Here is a 24,805-nt window from a genome sequence, read left to right as displayed (position 1 = left end):
CCAACGGTAGCAGGATTCACGTGGGCAAAAATCAACGGTATATACGTCTTCAGTTGCTATGCCCCTCCGAGCGTGACCATCGCCGAGTTCGAAGACATGATATACGGGATCACCATTGAAGCACGAGGTAAACACCCGCTTTTAGTGTGTGGAGACTTCAATGCATGGTCATCTGTGTGGGGAAGTAGACGAACCAACGAAAGAGGGAGAGTTCTCCTCGAAAGTCTTACTTCTTTGAGGCTAGAACTCCTAAATGAACCAGGGATATATACCTTCGATACAGGTACCAGACGATCCATTATGGATCTCACCTTCGCTAGCAGCGAAATAGCAAGACGAGCAAAATGGTCCATAAGCAACGTCTACACACACAGCGACCATAAAGCTATTAGCGTAGAGCTGCTCGAAACTTCACGAACGGTAGCAGCAAGACATCGACAAAGTAGGAAATGGAAACAGCACCTTTTCGACCCACAAATATTTGACATTATCTGGAAGGACGCCATAGTACGAGAATCGCATGCGGAAGACCAGTCGGTTCAAATCACTAAGTTGCTATGTATGGCATGTGATGCTGCCATGCCCAGAAGTCGCGGAAAAGCACAGCGCACTCCGGTATATTGGTGGAATGACGAAATTGCGGAAGAGCGTAGAAAATGCCACAAAGCCCGAAGAATAGCGCAGAGGGCACGCTCATCACCACGATATGCAGAGCTACACAGCACCTATGTCGCACAAAGAAAGGCACTTAAAAATGCCATAAGAAAGAGCAAGAAGTTATGCTTTAGGGAACTGCTGGATAATGTCGACCTAGATCCTTGGGGATCAGCCTACAGAACTGTGATGGCCAAAGTTAAAGGACCGATATCACAGCAACCTACGTGCCCGATACTGATGAATATTATTGTTGAAACAAGATCGCTGGACTTATCCAAGCGAGGATCTAGAAAGTACGGAAATTCCGCAAATTACAGAGCAAGAGGTGCTGGACGCTGCAAAAAGAGTTGCTGATAAGAAATCCCCAGGACCCGACGAAGTACCAAACATAGGCCTTAAAGCCGCGATTACAACTAGGGCTACATTATTTACTGATCTTTTTAATGCCTGTATGCAAGAAGGCGTGTTCCCTCGCCCGTGGAAACGACAAAGACTTGTCCTATTGCTGAAACGTGGTAAACAGCCGGACCAACCATCCTCATATAGGCCACTTTGTATGCTGGATTCCCTAGGGAAGATTTTCGAGCGTATAATAAGTGAGCGCCTACAGCTGACTCTAGAAAGACCAGGTGGCTTATCGAATAGTCAATATGGATTTCGCAAATCAAGCTCCACCGTAGATGCAATACAAACAGTCGTCAATATAGCTAGAGAAGCTATCTCTGGAGGCCAAAATAAAAGGAAGTTCTGTGCACTGATTATGTTGGACATCAATAATGCTTTTAACACTGCGAACTGGATGCAGATAATGGCAGCGCTGCAAAGCTTCGGCACTCCAGCTTACTTACGCAGAATTATAGGTAGCTATCTTAAAGACAGAGTACTTCTTTTTGACACGGATCAAGGAGCTAAAGAGTACAAAATCACGGGAGGCGTCCCACAGGGATCTGTTCTCGGTCCAACGCTTTGGAATGTAATTTATGACGGGGTGCTAAAGATTGATCTACCAGAAAACACGCAAATTGTGGGATATGCTGATGATATTGCAGTGGTAGTAGTGGCCAAGAAACTGGACCTGCTTCAAGCATTATCTAATGACGCCGTAGCAAGAATAAAGGAATGGCTGACCAATACAGGGCTGGAGTTGGCTAGCCAAAAGACGGAAGTGGTATTAGTAAGCTCCAAACGGTCGGCGAACGAGTTAGTCTTAACTGTCGGGGATCATCAAATCACCTCAAAGGATTCCTTAAAATACATAGGAGTGCACATTGACTCTAAGTTAACTTTCAAAGAGCACTTCAGAGCGGTGGGGGAGAAAATTACCAAAGTTAATGGATCACTTATGCGAATAATGCCTAACATTGGTGGTCCGAGCGAAGCTATACGTCAGCTATTGTCCACAGTAACCAGCTCAATAATGCTATACGCAGCACCAGTGTGGTATGGATCTAAACAGACCCATCAAAAATATATATTAGCAGCGTACCGACTTGCTTCTTTAAGAATAGCAAGTGCTTATCGGACGGTGTCCGACGACGCGATCCTGGTTCTAACCCGGAAAATCCCAGTGGACTTACTGGCAAGCGAAATGGCCGATCTGTATAACACTAATATCGAGCGACCATCTGAAGAAGACAAGAAAAGAGCAAGGACACAAACAATAGCTAAGTGGCAAGAACGGTGGGAGGCCTCGAGTAAAGGGCGTTGGACTTTCACACTAGTTTGGAACGTAGCTCAATGGAATGAGCGGAAGCACGGCGAACTGAACTACCATCTCACGCAGATAATGAGTGGACATGGCGGTTTCAAAGAGTATTTATGGAAGCGTAGGATAAAGGAAGATCCTCATTGCCCAATGTGTACCACAGAGTTAGAAAACGCAGAACACGTCATGTTCTACTGCCCCCGTTTCCACGAAGAAAGACTCACCTTGCATGGAGTCTTTGGGGAGGAACCTACCACGAGAAATTTAGTTTCACATATGTGCAGCAGGAAAGAATGCTGGACTGCAGTGAGCATAATGGCATTTATAGTAATGACACGCCTGATGGATGCTGAGAGGGAGCGCAGAGAAATGCGCATGCGAAGCAGTGGCGATTAAATGGACACTCAGAGCAAATAGCGGGAACCTGGACGCAGAGACAACAGTAGGCTCTTAACAAATGAGAAATATGGAACGCCACCCTGAAGTAATGCGAAAGTGGTGCCGGGGTGGGCGACGGTTCCAGAACGGGGCTGTTTTTTAGTCTACGGACACACGGTTGCTGCGACGGCAGCAATTATGGTGCATTAGGCATTTTTCAGCCTCCCCGCAAAAACATTAAGGGTGTCTAAGTTCGGGTGTAACCGAAGTTGGATTTGCACTGTTGTTTATTTTACATATTTATTTACATATCTACATTTTAAGGAAACATACCTTAAACTTTAAGCTTTCGATGTGTTTAATGTGTGTATCGTTTGATCGAAATAGGATCGTGGCATCGCCCATTTAAAAAAAAAAAATTATCCCAATTTCCTCTTACATTTAAACTTTGTAAGTGAAATATCATTGATACAAATCTATTTTTCGCTAAGCTATAGTTTATTGTTTAGTCTACGATCCTTTTCAACATCTTTTTTATAAGAGTGGGCGTGCTCCTAAACAGATCCCGTCCATTTTTACTAGAAATATATCCTGCTATAAAAAGTATGTGTTCCCAATTTTATTACTTACTTACTTAATTGGCGCTTAACCGTCTAAACGGTTATGGCCGTCCAACAAGGCGCGCCAGTCGCTCCTTCGCTCCGCCAACCGGCGCCAATTGGTCACACCAAGGGAGTTTAAATCGTTTTCCACCTGGTCCTTCCAACGGAGTGGGGGCCGCCCTCTACCTCTGCTTCCATAGACGGGTTCCGATAGAAACACTTTCTTGGCCGGAGCATCATCTTTCATTCGCATAACATGGCCTAGCCAGCGCAGCCGCTGCGTTTTAATTCGCTGGACTATGTTGATGTCTGCGTATAGCTCGTACAGCTCATCATTAAATCTTCTTCGGTACTCGCCATCGTCAACGCGTAGAGGTCCATAAATCTTTCGAAGAACTTTTCTCTCGAACACTCCCAAAGCCGCTTCATCTGCTGTTGTCATGGTCCATGCTTCTGCCCCATATAGCAGGACGGGTACGATAAGTGACTTGTAGAGTATGATTTTCGTTCGCCGAGAGAGGACTTTACTTTTCAATTGCCTACCTAGTCCAAAGTAGCATTTATTGGCAAGATTGATTCTTCGCTGGATTTCAGTGCTGATGTTGTTGCTAGTGTTGATGCTGGTTCCCAAATAAACGAAGTCTTTTACTATTTCGAAATTATGGCTGCCAACAGTAGCGTGGTTGCCAAGGCGCATATGCGCTGACTCTTTGCTCGATGACAGCAGGTACTTCGTTTTGTCCTCATTCACCATCAAACCCATCTTTACCGCTTCTTTTTCCAGCTTGGAGTAAGCAGAACTAACAGCGCGGGTGTTTAGGCCGATGATATCAATGTCATCAGCATATGCCAGTAATTGCACGCTTTTATAGTATATTGTTCCAGTGCGGTTAAGTTCTGCAGCTAGTATAATTTTCTCCAGCATCAAATTAAAGAAATCGCACGATAGGGGTCACCCTGTCTGAAACCTCGTTTAGTTTCGAACGGCTCGGAGAGGTCCTTCCCAATTCTGACTGAGCTGATGGTGTTGCTCAACGTCATTTTGCACAGTCGTATAAGTTTTGCGGGGAAACCAAATTCAGACATAGCGGCATATAGGCAGCTCCTTTTCGTGCTGTCGAAGGCGGCTTTAAAGTCGACGAAGAGGTGATGTGTGTGGATTCTCTTTTCACGGGTTTTTTCCAAGATTTGGCGCATTGTGAAAATCTGGTCGATGGTAGATTTACCAGGTCTGAAGCCGCACTGATAAGGTCCAATCAGCCGGTTCACGGTGGGCTTCAATCTTTCGCACAATACACTTGAAAGGACCTTATATGCGATATTAAGAAGGCTGATTCCACGATAGTTGGTGCATTTTGCAGTATCCCCCTTCTTGTGGACTGGGCAAAGAACACTTAGATTCCAACCGTTGGGCATGCTTTCGTCCGCCCATATTTTGCTAAGAAGCTGCTGCATGCGCCTTACCAACTCCTCGCCGCCGAACTTGAATAGCTCCGCAGGCAATCCATCAGCGCCCACGGCCTTGTTGTTTTTCAATCTGGTTATTGCTATTCTATTCGTCATAATCGGGCGGGGGGACATATATTCCATCATCATCGATTGCGAGATCGGGTTCTTCATCTCTGCGCGGTGAATTGCTGCCTCCATTTAGGAGAGCAGAGAAGTGTTCCCTCCATAATCTAAGCACTCTCTGGACATCAGTTACAAGGTCGCCGTTTTCATTCCTACAGGAGTTTGCCCCGGTCTTAAAACCTTCCGTCTGTCGCCGTATTTTTTGGTAGAATTTTCGGGCGTTATTCCTGGTGGCTAGCAGCTCAAGCTCCTCGCACTCACGCCTTTCTGTTTCTGCTTTTTTCTTCCTGAAAAGGCGTCTCGCTTCCCTTTTCAACTCACGATAGCGTTCACACACTCCTCTTGTCGCGCTCGCTTTTAACGTAGCCCTGTAGGCAGCGTCTTTTCTTTCGGTTGCAACGCGGCATTCTTCATCATACCAGTTGTTTTTTCGTGGCCGCCGGTAACCAATTTTTTCTCGGCGGCAGTACGAAGTGCTTTGGAGATATGCTCCCACTGCTCCTGTATTCCTTCAGGATGAGTTGTGCCCTCAGAGAGCAGGTGTGAGAGTCGAGTTGCGAAATCATTGGCAGTCTGTTGTGACTGAAGCTTTTCGACGTCTAGCTTTCCTTATGTTTTTTGTTCCTTGTTTTTAGCCGCGTTGAGGCGGGTGCGTATTTTGGCTGCAACGAGATAATGGTCCGAATCGATGTTAGGTCCTCGGATCGTTCGCACATCTAAAACACTGGAGGCATGCCGTCCGCCTATCACAACGTGATCGATCTGATTGCGAGTATTTCGATCAGGAGACAGCCATGTAGCTTGATGTATATTTTTATGCATGAACCTCGTGCTTGATATGACCATGTTTCGAGCACCGGCAAAGTCAATCAGCCTCAGTCCGTTAGGAGAAGTTTCATTGTGTAGGCTGAACTTTCCGACTGTAGGGCCAAAAACACCTTCTTTGCCCACCCTGGCGTTAAAGTCGCCAGGCACGACTTTTATATCATGACGGGGGCAGCGCTCGTATGTGCGTTCTAATTGTTCATAAAAAGAGTCTTTCACCTCATCGTCTTTCTCCTCTGTCGGCGCATGGGCGCAGATGAATGATATATTAAAAAATTTTGCTTTTATTCGAATAGCGGCGAGACGCTCGTCCACAGGCGTGAACGCCAGCACATGGCGACAAAGTCTCTCTCCCACCACGAATCCGACGCCGAAACTGCGCTTATTCGCATGGCCACTCCAATATATGTCACAATTTTTGATCTTCTTTCTTCCTTGCTTCGTCCAACGCATTTCTTGGATGGCGGTGATGTCAGATTTTGCTTTGACGAGGACATCAACCAGCCGGGCATCTGCACCAATCCCATTCAGGGAGCGGAAGTTCCAGGTGCATGCCCTCAATTCATTGTCCTTCAAACGTTTGCCATGGTCGTCATCAATAGAGAGTGTATTTATCCGAGGCTTGTTGTTATATTTCATTGGAGTATGGTTTTACGTGGCGGGTCCCAAGCCCAGCGCACAACCCGCTCAGCGGGGGTGAAAATATTACTTGGCACGTTTATATAGCGAGCCGCTTGCTCCAAGACAGACGCCCGCTTGCAGCCGCACCTAAAGGTGTACAGACGCTGCCGATGAAATCTCCCCCGGCTAGCCCTTAAACCGATTATGTCAGAGTGGCCTAGCCAGGTTGTCGCCTTCTCACATTAGCTCACCGCTAAACGGGTGTTTAGCGGCTACCCAGAGGATACTTGGCCGCAAGCGACCGGCAGTAGTGAGCTGCTTGAACCGCATGCAAAAGAATCGCTCTGGCCATTCCCAGGTGAATGGCGGTCAGAAACTTTCCCCAATTTCGTGGACTTCTACACACGGCCCCACCCTCCAACCCTCCCAATTTTATTACCATATGTTAATTCTGCTTCGAAGCATTCCTTATAGTAAAGGCAACTTCTCTGCCGAATTTTGTTATAATAAGTTGAACGGGTTTTGATTTGTCATTAACCATATTTGTAAAAATTGTTTTTATCACAAGTGGGTGGTGTCACTCCGATTTTCCAAAACTTTTCCAAATTTTTATTAAGAGTCTCAATGCCAGTTCACACATCAACCTTTTTTCATCCTGAGCATTTTGATATATGGAAGTCTATATTTATCTCGATTCCTTTATGCCGTTACGATCAATCGTTATGTTACCAAAGTTAATATACTCTGTGTGCAAAGCACAATCACCTTTTCAGGAAGTGACGTCCTTTGACAGAATGTGAATCTGAATCTTCTGTACTTAAGGTCTCCTGTAGTGCCAGCTGCCTTTTTAATACTACAGACCCCTAGTAGTAGCAACCACCCAAAGCAAAAGCTTAAAAAGCAAAAAATCTATATAATTTGACTATTGCTATTTAATCGAATCTATCAAAACCAGGGAAGTGCCTTATTCGACCAATCGACAAAAATTGAATAATTAATTGAATAGTTGGTCGACTACTGGATTAATCGAAATTCTGAATAACAGAAACCGAGTACTACTTAAGTAGTTTTAAAAATGGTTAATCAAAATTTTGCTCATTTTCGTCAGAGGCTGGTATGCAAAGTTGGGTGTATAGAAATAGCCATAATGTGATTAATCACTTTATTCAAAGTGTGATTAATCAAAGCGACAATTAGTCAATTAATTTGTTTTTTCATTCATCAAAATATTTATTAGGCACTCGAGGAAACTCCCTATTTGATTGATCAAAAATTATACTATTCGATTAATTATTTAATTTCATGTAGGAGTAATAAAAATTATTAGTGAACTACTAATAGCTCAGCCGCAAATTAATTAAATTTTGAACTATTTTAATTATAAATTTTGTATTGGCAGTGATTGCTATAATTGCTGCTTGATACATAGTACATGTATGTGCATTAGAGTGGTCTTAAAATTTTGTTTTCCGCAAAAAGACTATAGCGCCCCGCACATTATTCCTTTGTATGTAAGTAATATATGTCACAACTCCTAGGCAGATTACACCAGCTTGAGGCGTGGCAAATTCCAATTGAAAACGCCCAAAACCGTTTTTTTTTATTTCGAGTATAATACCCTATCAAATCCTATAAAAAGTTGTAAGTATGATATTTACTTAAAGTATATTTATAACAAGAAAATGAAAAAGGAATCGAAATTTTGGAAATGAGCGTGACACCTCCCATTTTCCAATGAAGCATTTTCCAACGTTTCAGGAAACCAATTGACGTATCAAGTCAAAATTCCGTACATAAATTTCTCCCACATTGGTTAAGGAACACGTCTATTTTATAAATAGACCAATGTAAACGGCATTCTTTTTGCGAAAAATATCTTTATATCAATCGTATTTTACTTTCAAAAAATATCACAACTTTTGTTTCTCCAGTCTACTAATGATCCAGAGCATTCCCGTGAGATTTGAGTGAAGTACGGAGCTAGAAAACTCACTGAAAGATGACTAATTTGTATGAAGTGAGCGCGAATAATTATTTCACCCGTATTTTTCGAAAGTTGGATCAAAAGAGAAATAAATGATGTTGAGAATTAACCTGATGCAAATGAGTGGTTTTTTTTTTTAAATAAATGGAGAACCATAATACAGTTTTAACAAACATGGAATAAGAATAAGAAAGGTTGTCTAAACTAGGGTGTAAACGAACATCATAGACTCAGGTAGAGATCTTTCATACATTTCTTTTAGGTAAATTTGTTGGCCCTAAATATTATCGAAAGAGGGGTTTTAGTTAATTGGGAGTTTTTTATAAGAAGTGTGCCTCTTTGTACAGGAAATAAGTGTAAAGAGTTTCTTTACAGTAGGTCAATTCTTCTTCATTGCTCAAAAGAGGTTGCCACACCCATTTAAAATGTTTAAGTAACGTTAGTCGGTCCATGAGTTACGGCTCCATAAAGCCAAGGCATGATCAAATAAGAGACGGTGGTACGCCCGTTTCCAAAAATTGTTGTCATTCACTTAATTGTTATAAATACACTTAAGAAGAGAAATAATATATTAACAACTTTTCAAAAGTTTTTAATGGGTATGGCTCTCGAAAATTACAAAAAACCCACGCCTTAACCTGAAGTTATCTACGCAATTAATTGGAAATAAATTACCTACATAAAAAGGATTAATTTGAGGGGCTGTACAGCTTTCTCATAAACTTTTATTTTTTCTTACAAAATATGTCCAGTCTAATGTACGTATAACACAAATTTATCAGTTACGTTGTTTTATTAATATTTCGCATGAGCCTTGTTCAGCTTCCTTAAGTAAATTTCTACTTCAGGTACTAATGTGAATATGTAAGTGCTGTTTAATTTTTAGAACAAAATATATTGCGCAAATATGGATAACTATTTATGATGTTTAATCGTACGTGATAATTCAGTAAAAATATTATTTCAAATGTTTTATATGGATGCATACAGCAGCGAACACAAAATTAGCAGTGGCAAACTCTTAAACGTTTTCGAAAACTCAAGAAAAATTCACGTAAATTTCGAACTCGGAATAATTTTGAGTATACAGTTTTTTAACCCAATCAGACAAACAAAGTACATGTTATAAGTGTCTCGAGATTCGTATTGATTTATTGACTATTTTTTTCGGAAGGATGTTTTATATTTTCGTTAATTCGAAGGGAAGAGAATTAGAAGAACCTTTCTACCTACAACATGTACTTTGCCGGACTAAAGTTGATTGGACTTTCAAACTGCATTTTCAAAAAAATTCCAAAGACTTGATATAAGAAGTTCGAAATCCTCGTAAAATTTCCTTGCATTTTCGATTTTTTTAAAGACTTTTTAAGACTGGTTTGCAAAATTCATTATTTTTTAAATTAGCGAAAATAAAAAAAAGAAGAGTTTAACTGACGAATTTTGATCAAAATTGTGACTGCTATTTTCGCGTTCGCTGCTTTATACAAGATAATGGAATATCTTATATTCTCGTATATTTATACAAAACTATTTCAAGTATGACAATTTATGTGACTTGCATTTAAATTAAATCAAATAGCCGTTCGTAATTATTTCCGAAAATTCAATATTTATTTTCAATTATGACTTCACTGTTAATTTGTATTTATATTACTTTACTCATTTGTTGTGCTTTAAGTAACTAGCATTTGTATACCTTTCATGAAAATTAAATGGTATACATATTAAGTTTGTCACGAATCTCAAAATTGTAATTTCTTAAAGCAGAAGTGATAGACCCACCAATAAGTATGCCGAAATTATCAGGATGAAGAGCTGAGTCGATTTAGCCATGTCCGTCTGTCCGTCTGTCTGTTTGTATGCAAACTAGTCCCTCAATTTTCGAGATATTTTGATAAAATTTGGCAAGCGGGTGTATTTAGGTGTCCTATTAGACATTTGTCGGAACCGGCCGGATCGGACCACTATAGCATATAACCCCCATACAACCGATAGAATTGTTTTCATATCTTCCTCAATTTTCAGATTGAAGCTTCAAAATTTCACTATATGCTTATGTATATTGCACATATTGTTGTCTGAAAAATGGATGAGATCGGTATTATATATAGGATATAGCCAATATCCCCAACAACTGATTATTCAGATAAGAAGCTTTTCGTAATTTCCGCCTGATTATAACAGCTAGACGCTTCAAATTTCACCCAATGCTTACGTGTATAGCATATATTGTTGTCTGAAAAAATTATAGAGATCGGTCCTATATAAAGTATACATCCCATACAACCGACTGTTCAGATAGGAAAATTTTCGTATTGTCTGCCCCATTTCAACAGCTACAAGCTTCAAATTTTACTTGTCTGTCTGTATTAGTATTTTTTAAATTTTTTTTACAAATTGGCGGGATTGTATTTTCCTTCAGAAGCTTTAGAAGGAAGAAATACACTCGAATTCTCTAACTCAGAGGTCGGGACTGGAAGAGCATGCCGAACTACTTACAACGAGCGACCATCTTTTAGAATAATTGTCTAAAGTATTTTTATGTGAGCTGTCCCGTCATTGGAGTCGGAACCCCACAATTAGTTAGACCAGCACACTAGCTCTACAACCTCAGTACAAATTTAATCGGATTATAGTTCAACCGATTATAGGAAAACCGTAAAAGTTCTTCCCCTTTTTGATTTCATCATTTCAGTTTTTTGTCAGTTTTTTGTTTAGTCTTACAATTTCTCGAATGTGTTCGACCAGAAATTTCTCGCAAGCATGCGCTTCTCGCGACATTCTTGACATACAGTTTTAGCTGCATTGGCAGTATTATATAGAGCTTACGATTTCTTCCAGAAAACTATCAATGCACGACTAAATTAAATGCCAAGAAGCTCGCGAGCTTTAAAAGTGTTTCGAGATTGGATAATCTCCCGAGAAGCGTAGTTCTCGATTTTACGAGTTTTGAAAATCTCTCTCTCTGTGTTTGAGAAGTCGTAAGTTCTACATATAATAATTGCTAGAACCAATATTCTCGATTTTTCTAGTCTTGAAACTCTCTCTTGTGTTCGAAAGAAATTGTAAGCATTAAAGTCTTATCAACTATTTCAATTTCTTATATGAGTTAACCGGGGATTGCCCGTATCGCTTTAAATGTATGAAAACATTTATTTCAAGCAATTTTTAATTTTATAATTTATTTAATAATTTGGGAAAAATTTAAACAACGTGACATCAGGACGGACAAGGCGACAGCTGTTTCGATTATACCTTGTAAATCTCTTCAAAGCCTTTTCTCCCGGTAGTGGGAGTCGAACCCGCACTCCTACGATAGTTGAAATGGTTATAAACGCATTCAGCTACGTCATGCCTTAGTTGTTGTAAAGTTTTTCCCAATTGCCTTCTTCGCATATATTATCTTCCACACATTACATAATTCGTATGTAATTATGTGTTGAAGTTATGCCTGTTTGTAAGGCGGTTTTCAGAGAAACTTGGTATTTGTTGTTGTTTTTGTTCTATTTATAGAACTACAACGAATTAACCAAATGTTGTCTACTTATATGAGTTAACCGTATGCTTTAAATGTATGAAAACATTTATTTCAAGCAATTTTTAATTTTATAATTTATTTAATAATTTGGGAAAAATTAAACAACGTGAAATCATTTTCTGTCTCTATTTTAAAAAAATATTTGGTAAGCTCAAAAAAAAACTCTTTGAAGTTGATACAACTTTAAAATTCATCAAATTTGGTAATTCATTCTCAGCGATAACAGAAGCCAAATGGAAGCACGGAGCAAAGGGGATTACCTCTTTCTACTAACTCATTGGAGGTTTTCCCTTTCCTTCGTTGACGAATTTCGGTGTCGATAGAAACACCTCCAAAATCGGGAAGTATTCACCTGCTTATTCGTAAACCTAGCCAGAGGAGAATCTGACCTATTAATTACGTTTATAATAAATGCAAACACAATTTTTCAAACTGCAAAGTGCCAATCAAAAGGAAAACAATAAATGTATTTTCCAATTAAGATGTAAATAAATTATCTAAAATACTGTAGTTAAATATCATCAATCAATGATATTCAATTCTTTTGTACCTCTAACTAATTTGCACATGAACGCTGAAAGCTTGATCAAATACTTTCGCACATAAATACAAATACATATGTGATCAATTCAAACATACTTTTTGTTATGCAATTTATGTATGTATGCAATATATCGTCGGCTTAAATTCACTACATAGCTTCCATCAGCAATTTTAAAGAAAATAAGTTTTACATAGCAAAATGATCTCCGAGTCACCTTTCATAAATGACATTGATGTCAGATTTAAAACTTAGTTCAGGTTTCCATAAGCTGAGTATTAGATATTTTTTGTTTTATGAACGGCCGCTGTGGTGTGTTGGCATAAAACACGTAGGTCCCGTTGTTGTTGTTGTTGTAGCAGTGCTTCACCCCATCCAATAGGTGCGACCAATCACAAATTGTCATCATTTAATTTGTTACGTAGGTCCCGTCCCGCCAATTTGTAGGCAAAAGAAGGGTGTCTAAATTCGGGTGTAACCGAACATTATATACTCAGCCTGTGTTTTTTTGTTACGAACGATATTTTTTTAAAGCTCTAGAAATGTTGTGTTATGCTTGATCGGAACATGGGCGTGACACCGCCCATTAAAAACAAATAAAGTCTCCCGATTTGCTCTTACAATAAAACTTGGTAAGTGAAATATCATTGGTACAAAATTATTTTTCGCTCAGATATGTATATTTTATTATTATAGCCTATGACCCTTTTAAACCTATTTTATATAAAAGTGGGATAGGTCTTTAAACGATCTCGTAGATTTTTACTAGAAATATTTCCAGCTATATGGAAAATATGTATTTCCAATTTTATTACGATATGTTAGTTTTTCTTCGAGTTATGGCTCCCGAAACATTGAAAATTGCTTAGTCAAAAACGGGCAGTGCCACGCCCATTTCTAGATATTTTAATATTTTCTAACTTTATGTTATAATTTCATTTATAAAGTAAAACACCATTGATGTTAAGCTCTTTTTCGCAAAGGTATAGCTTATTATATTCGTCTACAACCCTTTTAAAGTCTTTTATATAAATGTGGGTGTGGACCTTCGTCTATTTTTTCTAGAAATTTTTCCTGCTATAAGGAAAATATGTGGACCTAATATTACGATCCGTTAATGGTTCTTCGAGTTACGCCTCCGAAACATAGAAAATTGCTTTAATGCTTTTTGTCGAATTCTGTTATGATAGAATTAACGGTTTTTGATTTACGGATAATAAAATTTGTAATATTGATTTTATCACAAGTGGGCGGCGCCCAATGGCAATTCAGCCACTTCTTCATACTACGACTCTGTTCTATGCTCTTGCTCAAGTTACGAGCCGGAGCTATGCAAAAAAAAAAACATTCCGGAGCATTTTCAATTACTGCAGAGAAGGATAATGGGGAATGAACAGGCAATAGGAAAGAAGCCCTTAAGTCGAGATCGGAGCACGTTTTCGATCGGGATGTAATTGTTTACATTCCGATCACAAAGCGAGCAATGCCAGGTTACCAACAAAATCGAGTAGGCAGAATATCAATCAGAATAGGTAATGCAAATGCTGGCACACCCAACAAAATTATGCAAATAGATACATAAGGCAATTTCAGACAATCGTCGCTGATTTAGAATGTTGAGGAAAAGAGGGTGAATATACAATACATGTGTTTATATTTACAATTCATAATTTGCAACAAATAAATTTAAATAGTCGTTAATGTCCTGATGTCTGATTGATAAACATTCAGATGTTGATGCAATTGTCGTTGCTTACAATAATTACAATGCCTGCAGATTTTGAGTGAACAATAACCACTTACAATAACAGTATTAACAATTATGTTACCGAGCATTATATACTCAGCTGAGAGTTTTTATCGAATATTCAAAAAACTTTGATTTTTTTAACATTAGGGCAAGTAAAATCATATAATCAATCTCAGTGCAAATAAAATCATATACAATTCAATATTGTGATCATGGATATTTTTCCTTCAACTTATTGTAGATTTTCTTTTCGAAAACTGAAAGTTTAAATTATTTTCTGGGTCGACACCATCAAATTAATATAGAAAGTTTTGTTATCGTTATCACTACGGCGCTATAAGTTTTTCAACATACATTTTCCAATTTGTGCTACAATAATTATTTATCTTATTTGATTGCTTTATATGTATGTACTATTTCCAATGATAAGATAAGAGCAATGCAGGCTGTTAACCCTTTAGTATGAACTCGCAGATATTTAGTAAGGAAAAAAGCCGACATTGGTGTAAGCATATATGTATGCAAGTATATATGTATTTATCACACACTTGGGCCGGTATTTTTTTGGAAAATCTTTTTTGTTAAGTCATAATTTATGGTGAATACTTACATTTCTCACGCTTACTCCCCTCATTCCCTTTCATTTCTTCCACTTCTTTTCCGAGTAGTTTTTCTCCCTCTTCATTTCCTTCTTCTAAATCTTTACTTATTTACCTCTCCTCTCTTAACTCTTATTTTCATCTCACTCTTCCTTCTCCACTCCATCTGATTCTGCCTCTGCCTTTCACTGTAGCTCTCCCCGTCCCTGTTCGTCTCTGCATCCCTATCCCCTTCCCATCCCTTTCAATATATTTTTCCTTTCAAATCACTTTCCTCATCCAGCTCAATTTACCACTCCCTCTTCCTTTCCTCCTCACTCAAAATACATTTTTTTAATAAATCGATTCCTGATCCAACAATTCCCAATATTAAAGCAAGCCGCCTCATAAATAATATTCGTTTTTAATTATGTCTAAACTTTGGTGATTCGGCGGGCGAATAGTTTTTTTGCTATTATATTAGTTAAGTTGACTGTGTGTTATTTTAGAGAGGGAGGTTGCTTTGCACGTGTTATACCTTGTATTTATTCATTGGGGGCGAGCACTGGGGGGCGAGCACTGGGGGGCTCAAAGGTATTGGCTGCGGGTTGAGCCACCTTGTTTTGCTTTGAAAAACCCCGCTTTGGGATAAAAAAACTTAAACTATGTCTTTAGAATATTTCACTAACCAGTTGAGAATTACAAGCACACTCAATGGCTAATGAAACAAACGAACGAAAAATGTTCATAGTTTAAGTCACTTGAACAAATTATAAAATTAAAAATTGCTTGAAATAAATGTTTTCATACATTTAAAAAGCGATACGGGCAATCCCCGGCAAACTCATTTAAATATTCGTTTTCTTTTGTTAATTTTCGGCCAGGGTGATGAATGTAAACTGGAACGATTTTCCGTCATCCCGTTTCAAAGTTGGTTTGCAGACAAACCGGTTTCGTCATTGCGCCCAACATCAGTGTAATTTTTCATTCGGATCTGTTGTTGTCGTTTGTATTATACTTATAGCTCGTAGGTTCATGATCAGGTATTGTCAACTTGAATGTTTGTGCATGTAATATGTTCATTCAGAACCGGGGGTGGTTTTCAATGATGAACTTATGCGGCTAGCTGAGACAGGTAGAAGTCAGTAATTATGTGTGTTTGTTGATTTGGTTGGCTTATTATTTTGTTTTCATTTGTTGATTAGTATTTGTGTATGTGATTACTTTGTTTTTGTAAACAAGTATTAAAGGTTCAAATATTGTGTCACACTATTGCTGTCTATTTACTATTCTACCGTCAAATGTTTTTTGTCTGCGGATTTCCGTGCTTTCGAATACGTTCAGATGTAGATATTTTGTGAAGGTCCTTGACTGTTTTATTGTTTTGTAGATGTTGCAAAGTTGGACCCTGGTATAATGGTTGGATTCGATGTTTTTTGTTGTAATCTCTAATGTGTGCTCTGAGCCTCGTTCTTACTTGTCGTCGTTTTTGTCTTATTAAACTATGTCTGTATTCGCAGGTAAGCTAGTATACATGTCTAGACCCTTGGAGAAATATGCGAACAAGGTAACAGAGATTATAAAAGCAACGCAAGCTGAGGAATATTCAATCAGTTTGATTTTAACACGCTATAAATGAAGTGCGCGAGTAAATTAATCGTGAAGTAGTAATATAACCAAAGTAGTGCCGTCAATAAAGAACGTTTTGCTATACTGAATAATTGAGTTATTTATTCAACAGTTCAGCGATTCGAACTATAACAGAAGATGCAGAAGAAGTATGAAAATAAAAGTTATAGGCGTACTTTTATTTCTTAAACGAAACGAGTTATTGCGTATTAATGCCCCGTCAGATTATGGCCCTCCAACTTTTTTTCCAAAAAAAGATAAAACGATCATATTTGAAATATTTTTGTAAATAAAAATTCGCTGGAGCACCCGCTCACGAAAAATTAATAATTACAAATTATATTTAAAAGCAATGCTTTTCACACCTACCTGTTTTGTGTCACTTCACAATTTTTCACCTGTAAGATTTGGCAGCAATGTAGTGTAGTGAAAGGGCACCTCAGCACTAAGCACATCTGAAAACTTTCTAATTTCCAAAGCCAACTTCAACAAGTAAGTGTGGAGAAGTTCGGGTGTAACCGAACATTATATACTCAGCGTGAGTTTCAATTCAACTTTTCCAAGACTATTTAGCCATATTTTAAGCACAGACTACAGTCTACGACCCTTTAAAACCCCCTGCTTGGAGGTTTCATGTGGTCATAATAAATCATTCACGAGACAGTCGGGCTAGTACCTTAATGGTGCTTCTTACCAGAACGTACCGGACCTACATCCGGCAAAGGACCATCAGCATCGATAACACTCCCAAAGGCCTTCGGGGAGTGTCCTTATCACTACAACAACAACAACCTTTTTAAAAATCTTCGGTTTCGTTAATTTTTCTTCGATGCATTCCTTGTAGGAAAGGCAACTTCTGCCGAATTTTGTTGTGACAGGTTTAACGGTTTTTGATTTATGATTAGAGAGTTTCAATATCAGTCCACACGTTAAATTTCAACATTCTACAAAATAATCTGATTTTTTATGACTTAACCGGGGATTGCCCGTATCGCTTTAAATGTATGAAAACATTTATTTCAAGCAATTTTATAATTTATTTAATAATTTGGGAAAAATTTAAACAACGTGACATCAGGACGGACAAAGCGACAGCTGTTTCGATTATACCATGTAAACTCTTCAAAGCCTTTTCTCCGGGCGGGGGAGGGGGGGGGGGGAGTCGAACCCGCACTCCTACGATAGTTGAAATGGTTATAAACGTATTCAGCTACGTCATGCCTTAGTTGTTGTAAAATTTTTCCCAATTGCCTTCTTTTGCATATATTTTTCTACACATCACATAATTTGTATGTAGTTATGTGTTGAAGTTATGCCTGTTTGTAAGGCGGTTTTCAGAGAAACTTGGTATTTGTTGTTGTTTTTGTTCTGTTTATAGAACTACAACGAATTAACCAAATGTTGTCTACTTATATGAGTTAACCGGGGATTGCCCGTATCGCTTTAAATGTATGAAAACATTTATTTCAAGCAATTTTTTATTTTATAATTTATTTAATAGTTTGTTTTTTGTTTTTTCCAAATGTTGTGTATATTTCGGTCATTTTAAATAGCGATGGGAGATGAGTTTCAAGGAGGCAATATACCAAATTCCAATATGATATGTCAATATTTACTCAATTTATCGTGTGCACAGGCAGACGGATGGACGGACGGACATGGCTTAATCAATTCCTTTGTTCATCCAGGTCATTTTTATTTATGAAAGTCTATATACATATATCGCGATTCGTTTATGCCCTTATGATGAACTGTTATGTTACCAAAGTTGGTATACTTTGTGTGCAAAGTACGCTGAGTATAAAAACTTATCAAAATGTTAAGTTAGTCTAAAAGTACCAACATAATTGTCTATACACATAAAAATTTCAATGTAAATTTGTTAATTCATAGGCAGCTCCAGCCAAAAGCTTTGTGTGTGTCCACTTTAATGCTATTGAATATGATTTTCAGTTTCAAAAAAGATAACAGCATGATAAACCAAGGCAAAAAGATAATAAAAATCCAGCCCCGCCGCCGCCACATGTAGAGGTAGTTGGCGTTGGTTAAGCATGAACGAGATCACCTTAAGTGCAAGCGAGGCTTAAAAACCACATTTTTAGAGCATTTGATCGATGCACAATCGACCTCAGCAAAGCGTCAACCGAAAATGTATGGCGATATGTAGGGTGCTATACGTATGATATGGTAAAGCCATACATATATAATCCGTTATTTGTTACGGCGTGAGTATTACTCATTGTTATTCGAAAATATACTTATTATACTCTTTAGTATTTGACTATTCAAAGTTGGCTTCGCATTGAAAACAAAATTGAATGTATTTGTATAAGTAGCCGGTGTCTATTAAAATCCCCTCTAGGAAAAATCTGTAGCTCTGTAAATGTAAGTTTTCAATTATGTTAGAATCTCTACAAAAGCTTTTAGCACGGCTATGGCTTAGTTTGTGAAAATCGTTTCGGCTCCATTATCTGCTCTATAATTCCGATCTAGTACAAAATTCTGCAGTCAGGATCTAGTTATCTTATTGGGACTTCATCGGATTCGAATACTCAGGTGTTGAAATATGCTTAAAATTCGATCCCCTTTGATAGGTAGAGCACACAAAAGTTGCATATCGTCGACTCTTTTCTGTTTTTTTTTTTTTTTTGTGTTAAGGCATTGCCAAAAGCGGAAAAGGCGCAAAGATCATAGCTTTAAGCTATTTCATTTACCACGTGTCTACATTTTCTGTATGCGGATTTTTTCTAAATTTGTTATTTTATTCTCTCCGTTTCTTGAGTTCACTCAAATAATGCCAAAATGTCACATCTCCTGTCATTTTCAAATACAACAAGCTAAATATAATAAATTGAGGTGTTACGTGCGTTTGACGAGGATATTTTGGGTAAAACAGCTCAATAGGAAGAATAGGTCCATAGTCACATATAATTTTTAGCTCTGAAACTGGCTTCGTCACGTCGAAAAATGTAAGGCTCTGTGTTAGGTTTTTGCTTTATTCTTAAACAAAAAAATGTATTTACTTACACTCCCATACAGTGCACCTTCCAATATAAGCTATGTAAACGTCTCCCGTTCTTGCTGAAATTTCATATTTGCCTTTTTCTTACATAGAAATTGGTACATACAAAAATGTCATTGATGTCAAAATATTGCTTCTATTTTATATGCAAAAATGGCAGATGGTTTCTTTAAACATTTGCGTTGAAAGGATTATGTTGGATATGCAATATATATTAAGAAAAATTTTCAAATACTACAACAAAAATTCTATAGCACTTCGAATGTTTCAAATATGTAAATTTCAAAACGTAATTCTCAAACCAGTTCGCTTTTTGCACGCACCTCCTCAATTGCCTATCTTCACCTCCTGAGAACCTATGTTATCACAATTGGTTTTTTGTATTGATTTATCTGCAGGGGAGCCACATATGTATACCCAAACTCAAAACCTTCAGACATATATACATATTTATGTTCAAATGAATTTGTATATAAAATAAGTCTTTTATTGTTTCAATTGCTCATTGTTGTTTGTTGTGACATCATTTTCACTTTTCTTCGTCTTTTTCAGACTAATCACCTAATAAAACTTTATATAATGTTAATAACAAGATACAAGTATTAACTTCGCCAGATATTTGTTTTGACAGTGCGGAATAAAGCCGGAAATACTGGGATAAAGTTGGCAGCCCACGACTAAGACTATTTTACTGATTAATAAAGAGATCGATTGGTGCATCGACACCGTGGTCCTCATCCAAGGTAAACTGTCGTCTACAGTTTTAACAGTCTCTCAATTATTTATCTTAATCCATAATAATAAATTTAGGTATATCATTACAGAATACTTTTAGAAGCAAATTTATATTTAAGCTGTGTTTTTTACATGTATATACATATGTACTTAAACTTTATACATATTTACTTATAAGTGAATAACTGTATCTACATTTATGAAATTGTTGCATATAATTAATACCGCTAAATCTCTACACTTTTCTGCACTACTATGCCCAAAAAATGTGTGTTCCACTATTCATCACAACCGATTCAGCAATAGGTTATACACTATGACCAACATACATAGGTACGTGTCTCCGCTATTTAGTACAACTCGTTTTGTAGAGAGTTCTTTACCACTGCTGCGTGTCTTTAATATTTACCGCTAGATGGACCTCCTAAAAATCATCTAAGTGATGGAAAGCGTTTTTACCTGCAAATGTAGATGTGTATACATGTAAAAAAACACGACTATAATAATTATTTTTACTCAGCGTGCTTTGCACACAGAGTATATTAACTTTGATTGGCTAACGGTTGGTTGTACATGAATAAAGGAATCGAGATAGATATAGACTTCCATATATCAAAATCATCAGTGTCGAAAAAAATTGTATTGAGCCATGTCCGTCCGTCCGTCCGTTAGCACGATAACTTCAGTAAATATTAAGATATCTTCACCAAATTTGGTACACTAGCTTATCTAGACCCAGAATAGATTGTTATTGAAAATGAGCGAAATCGGATGATAACCACGCCCACTTTTTATATATATACAATTTTGGAAAACACAAAAAACCTGATAATTTAGTAAATAATACACCTGGAATGTTGACACGTGGACTGATATTGAGACTCTTGATAAAAATTTGGAAACATTTTTTAAAATGGGCGAGGCACCGCCCACTTGTGATAAAATCAATTTTACAAATATTATTCATCATAAATCAAAAATCATATAACCTATCGTAACAATATTCGGCAGAGAGGTTGCCTTTACTATAAGGAATGCTTTGAAGGAAAATTAACGAAATCGGTTAAGGACCACGCCCACTTTTTTATAAAAGATTTTTAAAAGGGTCGTGGACGAATAAAATAAGCTATATCTTTGCAAACAAGAGCTTTATGTCAATGGTATTTTATTCCCCAAGTGGATTTATAACAATAAATAGGAGCAACTTCAAATTTAAAATAATGGGCGTGGCACCGCCCCTTTTATGACTAAGCAATTTTCTATGTTTCGGGAGCCATAACTCGAACAAAAATTAACGGATCGTAATAAAATTGGGTACACATATTTGCCCTGTAGCAGGAAATATTTCTAGAAAAAATGGACGAGATCGGTTAAAGACCGATTAAAAGATTTTTAAAAGGGTCGTAGACGAAAATAATAAGCTATATCTCTATATATATCGAAAAAGAGCTATGTATCAATAGAATTTTACTTTCTAAATTGAATTATAACATTAAATTGGAAAACACTAAAATTTTTGAAAATGGGCGTGGCACCGCCCCTTTTATGACTAAGCAATTTTCTATGTTTCGGGAGCGATATCTCGAAGAAAAAATAACGAATCGGAATAAAATTGGGCACGCAAATTTTCTCTATAGTAGAAAACATTTCTAGTAAAAATAGACCGGATCGGTGAAAAACCACGGCAACTTAGATATAAAACAAGTTTAAAAGGGTCATAGACTAGAATAATAACCTATAGCTTAGCACAAAATAGTTTTGAATCAATGATATTTCACGTATCAAGTTTTATTGTAAGAGGAAATGTGGAGTCATTTTTTTTAGACGGGCGGTGCCACGTGTTATGTAGAAAAGTAATTTATCTGAAATGAAATGTACAGTTGAATATCACGCTGAATATATAATGTTCGGTTACACCCGAACATAGACACCTTTACTTGTTATTTTCTGGGATTTGATCGTCTGGTAATCTTCTAAATATTGGTAAAATTTAATGTGTTCTAGGCGGCTTTTATGTTAATTTCTTTTTCTATATTAAAAAAAAATTATTGTAAAAGTCGTCTAGAAATTATTAAACTTTACGAATATGTGCGAGGTGAACAGACGATTAAATTCAAGACAATAACAGACCCAGACTAAAGGGGAATAGTTTCTTCTTAACAAAAAAGCAAACAACACAGACAGTCTCGTCCACGGGATAACACATAGAATCAGGGGTCAAGTTGCACCATAAGGAAGTAAATTACATGACGAGCTGCACGAATTTACAATTACTGTTTTGTTTATGATGAAACGCGAATGGGGAAAATCCTTAAGCGCTCCTCACTATGTCTTTTATGACAGCCTACTAGAATCACTCCACAACTTCCTTCTAAGCGGCCTTACGTATGTTATTTAGCTGACAGGAACGTATCTTCTTATTATCTTATTGTAGCGATAAAAAAACTTCCCGAAGGTGTTAAGAAGTTCTCTCGATGCTGATGGTCCTTTGCCGGATATAGATACGGCAGGGCCTGGTAAGAAACACTAGTAAGATACTAGCCCATCTTCCTCGGGAATAATTTAATGTGACAACGTTGAACTTTCTAAAGAGCTGCAGGGTTGAGAACAGTAGTAACAAGTATATATTTTCCTACAATTTCGAACATCCACTTGACTTTAATTGTGAAAACACAATAGTACCCTAGTTCATATTTTGGTCACACCCCTCTACTAAAGTTTAATCATAGGGACCATTAATAAGAGTGCTTCGAATAAACCGGTCATTAGGACAATTTGTGGAAATAAAAGTTTCCTAAATAATAGGCTAGTTAAGGAAGTAGGCATGTACCATATTTCGAGTAAATCGCTCCATAAATTATTATTTTTTTCAATGGGTTGTCCCTGGTTCTCTTCCGTAAAAGATAAGAAAGAGAATGGAAGAAATTATAAATCCAAAGCACTCCCAAATCCACTTGAACACTCACACAAAATCTCTTCAAAATCGGTCCAGTCGTTTAGAAGGAGTTCAGTCACAAACGCACGTACAGAAGATATATGTGTGGTTATTAAGACTTCCCGGAATGAAAATTTTCGCAAATATTATCTTTGTCAAAGAGGAACATCTGTACCGAATTTTAAAAGAATCGCTAAAACAACAACAATGGAATCGCTCCTTTTTTGAACTAGATCGGTACCTGGTCCACTTCCCGGAAAAAAAATTTTATTGAATAATGAGCTAGTTACGGAAATGTTAAACAAATCTCACCGTACATTATTTTATTTAAAATAGGTCGGCCCCATTTCATGCGTATTACCGTTCTAATGGCCAAATATAGGACTGTACACGTTCCCTTTTTAACACGCTTATATTAGCTTCACTTGCATGCTTGTAACTCTCTAGGCTAGGCACGCAGATAGACCCATCGAGCGGAAATTACTGAAGAAGGCAGAGGTTAAATAACTCGCTACAAAACGATTTGTGCTTCATAACGGAGACACGAACCTCTGTGCTACGGTGTGTTGTTTAGTGTTTTTAAACTATATTAATGTTCGGTTTTTTAGTGCGAGTTTAAAGTACAGTTAAAGTTGACTAGGACGAGGATTTAAACCTGACGTTTCAGCCGCTTAAGCTGAGATGAGCAGCAAAATTTTATGTTATCGAACAAAGTGGCAAGGTTAAACTCTAGTCAACTTCAACTGTAGTTTAAACTCGCACTGAAAAACCGGGAATTATTGTACTTTTTCCTATCGGTTGTTAATGTATGAGTCATTTTGCTGATGATTTTCATAGAGTGGTCCAATTGAAGTTTGTGTTTGTGAATATAATACATTTGTTGTACGCATGCGCCACTTTGTCCGATTATTCACACTTCAAATAACCTTATTAACAGCAGCTGGTATGAGACTATATAGTATGCTTTTTTCTTAAATTGTTTTGAGATTTTTAATCTTGTTTTCAATAATGATTTCGGTCAAAATTTTCATAATTTTGTAACAATTTATCATAAAATGTTAATTTTTATGAATCTCGTTTAGAAACTTCAAATTCTAATGAACTTTTTTAGTTGCTCGAATTGGCAGCTCCTTCGTGAGAAGAGATTGCCTTGACTTTGGATTACAATTTTTGACATTGTTTATGTGGGAAGATCAATGCTCAGTTTATGACTTAAATAAAGAGAATACATAAATAAATGATAAAATAAAATAAAGTATAACACCAAATTTGCAAATAATTAAAATTTATATTAAAACCTTGAAGTTATTTTACTGTTGATTTTGTGTCAGAATCTTAAATTGACTTTTATCTGCCTCGATAACCAAAACAGGAAGTATTTTAGACAACCCATAATTTTTATCAGCCATTAAAATATCAAAATATATTGCATTTATTTACCATATATGTGTCTGCTGCTGCATAAGTAAATAGATATGTATGTCTGTTTCGGCGTATGCATTTTCATGTGCCTTTCAAAATATACCCTGTAGCGGATCGCACTAGTTCCAAGTGCCTTCAACTGAAACTTTTAACATTGTAATGTACTACGAAATGGCAACTACCCCTCGCGTTCTAATCTGGCTCAGTCATGGGTGGTTTTGATATAGTAAGTCGCAGCCCTTGATTGATTAATTTAAATACGTAAAGCTCAGACATAAGCGCTATTGGTACAAGTGTGGCTGGAATGCCAA

The 24,805-nt window shown here is 37.3% G+C and overlaps 1 protein-coding gene across 5 annotated transcripts in view; it reads right to left on the bottom strand.

Moving 5' to 3' along the window:
- Gp150 (glycoprotein 150) overlaps positions 1 to 24,805 on the bottom strand; it is a 148,827-nt gene that overhangs the window by 34,083 nt on the left and 89,939 nt on the right. The window lies entirely within an intron of this gene.

Source organism: Eurosta solidaginis, chromosome 3 (genome assembly GCF_040869045.1).
Source record: "Eurosta solidaginis isolate ZX-2024a chromosome 3, ASM4086904v1, whole genome shotgun sequence".
Lineage (NCBI taxonomy): Eukaryota > Metazoa > Arthropoda > Insecta > Diptera > Tephritidae > Eurosta > Eurosta solidaginis.
This window is presented reverse-complemented; position numbering and strand designations above follow the sequence as displayed.